Source organism: Bidens hawaiensis, unplaced genomic scaffold, assembly GCF_021521415.1.
Source record: "Bidens hawaiensis isolate Kalapana, Puna unplaced genomic scaffold, B.hawaiensis_p1.1 tig00001721_1, whole genome shotgun sequence".
NCBI lineage: Eukaryota > Viridiplantae > Streptophyta > Magnoliopsida > Asterales > Asteraceae > Bidens > Bidens hawaiensis.
In genome coordinates, this window is record NW_027491098.1 from 1,668,745 (window position 1) to 1,673,123 (window position 4,379).

The 4,379-nt window shown below is 32.8% G+C and overlaps 1 long non-coding RNA gene across 1 annotated transcript; it reads right to left on the minus strand.

Moving 5' to 3' along the window:
* Window positions 1–2,243: 2,243 nt before the first annotated feature.
* LOC143595288 (uncharacterized) lies at window positions 2,244–3,972 on the minus strand. The gene is made up of 2 exons (XR_013146497.1): window positions 2,672–3,972; window positions 2,244–2,589 (listed from the first exon to the last, which is right to left on the minus strand). It is a non-coding gene; the product is annotated as an uncharacterized LOC143595288 (long non-coding RNA).
* Between the last annotated feature and the right edge of the window lie 407 nt (window positions 3,973–4,379).

Consider the following 4,379-nt stretch of genomic DNA (forward strand, 5'->3'; position numbering starts at 1 on the left):
AAGATATTACCTACTTTATTCGAGGAGTGTTTGTTCTCAGGGTATTCGACAACTCGTTTAAGTGGGAGCCGGTTGGGACATGAGACGAGTCTGTGGCAGTTCTAGTCATATATGACTGATGTGTTAGAGCTCGGGGGAGCCTTAACGGGCCTTCATGTTAATTAACTGATGAGAAGGCCACGACAACCATAAATATGAGGAGACTACAAGAGGTATAAGTGATCACAGTGATAAGCAGTTTGAAGATTATCAAGCCTTCAAGTGGGAGATTGTTGAAATTTGTAATCTGAATTTAGCATCTGTTATTCGTAAAATATTTTGAACACAATTATTGGACTTGATGAAGATTGGAAGCTAAAGGAGACGTTGGGCTGACCATTGTTCTCTTATTAGGTCTGGTTTTTTTTTTTTTGTTTAAGAAGTTGTAAACGCTAATATAATCTTTGTTTAGATTCATTGTACTTGTAATATTCTCATCACGAGTGAAACATATATCACTACAAAAATACCCTTGTTAATTAGAGCCCGTAAATTTAACTCTGCCGGCCAAACCACATAAAACTTAGTTTCTTTCAACTTGAACATGACGGTGCGTGAGAATTAGCCCACTGCTAATGCTAAATTATCCAATGAAATATTAAATTCATTCAATAGCACACAGATAAAATAATGGACGGTGAAATGGAAACTATGCTTTCGTGTCGTACGTGTCTCCCACTAAGTGTGACTGTGCGACTCTAATTTCTCCACAACCACACCATAATTAACTTATGTGCCAGTTACTTTAAATATTAATATTGACAACTTTCTCGAGTCGCCACACCCCATTAACCTAATCCATTATATATCATAATCAATTTATTATTATATTACTAGTCCACTTCAACAAGCTAAACGCTACCACTTTAGTTTATTATGAATTTCCGAAGACTTGATAGTATTATTTTATTCAATTTATTTCTTTATATATATATATATATATATATATCTATACTATATAGTATAGAAAGCATGAATGAGGGACATCTTAATTTTTAAGAGGTATCAAACTTGTTGCCTTATATACAAATCATAATGCATATGATTAAGACATTTTAGGGGTAATTTTGTATTTAGACAATTTTGTATTTTAGCAAAAATGATGTACGGTTTATTTTAATTCATTCAATTATAATTACAAGTTTGGTCCTTTAAGTTTAATCACATGTTGTTGAATTATATAATAGTTACATATATACCCTTTATTTTTAAACCAACTACTCCCACGACGTTTAAACGTATATAACTTTTTCACACGTTAATATTATTTAAAAACAATTATACCATAAAAACGAGTATTTTATTCTCTTTATTTTGACTATGGTATTGCTATACTTTTTTTTATTTTAAAACTTAATGTGTTACGTGATTACCATTAAGAATTGGCAAATGGGTCGGGCGGGTTCGGTCATTCGCGTCATGTGTCTAAAAGGTTAAGGTTGGAATGGGTCGATACAAAAAAGGTTAATTTGGTTTGGGTCAGGACAGGTTCGGTCGAAATGGGTCAAGTCAGAACGGATTTTGGGTTATAACAGTGTCAGGAGGAACGGGTGGCGGGTCAAGGCTCGTTCAATGTAGCCTTACGTGTGCACCAACACTTGATTGCGCGCGTACAGTCGTTGTGTGACATGCTTATTAACACCGGTTGAGCTTCTAATGCCGCATTACGAGCATACTATTGCCGGGTTACACGTGTACTATTGCGAAGCCACACACTTACTAAAACGGTAACACGGTTATGTGTTCGATGTCATATTTGCATACATACCCCGCTACATTGCGTGGACATTCAGCTAGTGTATATATATATATATTGTTTTTCAATTTCATACACTACTAGAAAATTGTTTGACTTCCTACATCAATTTCTGTTGGAAATGTGTAGGAAATCATCATTTCCAACACATTTCCAACAAAAAAGGGTTTGTGGGAAAAAGCCTCGTGGGAAAATTTTTTCTACTCATTTCTAACACACTTTCCAATGCATTACCTACAAAAAAAACGCCGTTGGAAGTTTCCAACGCATTTCCAACATAAATTATAAATACATTTGTTTTCAATTTCTTACGTATTTCATACGCACATTAATATGCTTCCTTACACATTTCTGACGCAATCTAACTATATTTTTGATGTTATTTACCTACGCATTTCCAACGCATTTAATAATTTATGTTGTTATTTTCCTACACATTTCTAACGCATTTAATTATATTATTTTTTTAATTTCTTATGCATTTTCAATGTATCAAATATTAGTTTTAATTTTTTAAACATTTTAAAAATAAATTCCAAAAGAAAAACAATATTATAGATCTTTTGTGCTAAAAATGCAAAAATAGTTTAGTATAATTAAAACATATTTTACAAATCAACTACAAATACCAAAACTTAAATTAAAAGGTTTACAATATAGCACTAGTCTTAACATTGGATCTTCTCTTCATCTTCCATTTGCTCACTTTCCATTTCTTTCAATCGTTGTTCCAAGTTCTCTTGCTTCCCGTTCATTATCCAATTGTTCTTTCATTTGAGCTCGAACTACTGTACCTAAAAATTTGTTGAAAAATATATAATGATTAATAAAAAATATATCTGTGATTATTAAAAATATATTAGCGATCACCTATACCTTTGCCCACGCATCAGGATCACCCGCTGAATGTTGAGCGCAGTCAGAGCTGGTTGTACATATTCCTCATGTACTTTGCCTACAATTCATCAAAACACTATAATCGTTAAGGAACTAAAAGTTGATGCGATAATTATATGTGAACAATAAAGACAATTTAATTAAGTTTCTTTTGAACGTTCTGTACAAAACTCGAACCTTTCTACTCATTAATGTCAAACTCTCCTGCCGATAATCTTGTTTTGCATTTTTTGGTAAGCTGGGAATCAAAGAACAGTTCCATCAGTCTAACTTTGCAACCATGTTTTTGTTCCTACATAAAAGAACAGTAATATAATAAGTGTTAAAAGGACCCTTCAAACTGCACCAAATACAAAAGTTCACAAAGTTTAAAGGGACAAGCACATTCCTTATCAAACGTAACCACAAAATAAACAAAACATAAATATGATGAAATAACTAAAAACTTTATGACAATATTCATGAATGGCAATTGCTTACAGAAAGAACCTAGACAAAGAATGCAAATAGTTTTACATTAATGGGTGACCAAGTAAAACCAGTCCGTTTATTTTGCAAACTGAAAATTTGGAACTCTTTATCACTGAATAGTGAATCATTAACAAAAATGCATGACTCTAAAGCTGTGAATCATAACAAAATATACAACGCAACGCATATAGTAAACAACGCGTAACCACTAACCAACCAAGTACTAAAGGGTTAAAGAGACAAGTTAGCAATCCGGTAGCAAGAACTTAGCAATTAGCAACGAAAATTTACCTTCGCGTCAATTAGATTACTAGCTTGAGTCATAACACATCAAAACAGCACCCACTTGCTAGCAATCTACCTAAACTCAGAATTTTAGAGTTGTAAATTACTTGCAATTGGAGTAGTTTTGATAGAGCAGTTTTGACAATTTTTATAGGTTGGACAATAATGAAATGTGATTTTGATGAGCAGATAGAATTATATGTTGAAAAGCGATTTTGATTTGGGCGGTAACTCCAAATTTTTGAGCTCTAAACCCAAAAGTCCAAAACTGATTTAAAAAATTTTGGGGATCAAATTCCCGGTCAAATGATAACGTGGGTCAAAAGGTTGGTTAATGGGTCCGAAAAATGGTGATTTGCCCGGCTCTTGTTATATTTTCCATTCTATTCTTGTGTCGATTTGATTTATCCTTTCTTTAAATTTAATTAGTTTAAATTGTTTTAATCTTTAATCTAATAATAATTTTTATTGCACTTTTTGCTAACAAACATATAACAAATCATTACAATTTTTATTCTAGGGGGAGGGGGGGGTTTAAAAACCCATCACTTACAACACCCAGTGGGGGTGTGTCACCTCACCCCACCACTTTTCATCACTAGTGATTAAATTTTAGTGGGGGTGGTGGTGTGATGGTTTGTTTTTCTTTTTACAATTTAAAAATTAAAAACAATTAGAACATATTACAACTTAAAAATTATAATTAAAAAATAAAAGTTACATTAAACAATCTACTCCTCGTCCGAATCCAGAAATTCCAAACCTAATAAACCTACAAGTTCAATTAGATCATATCTCAACCGATGGTGAATATCTTCATCCCACAAGTCTAATTGCACATTCTCAGGAACGGGAACTTGAGTAAGAGGATCCGGCACCCAATCTGGAGAAATTGTACGTCCATCTTCTTTTATTAACATATTGTGTAATA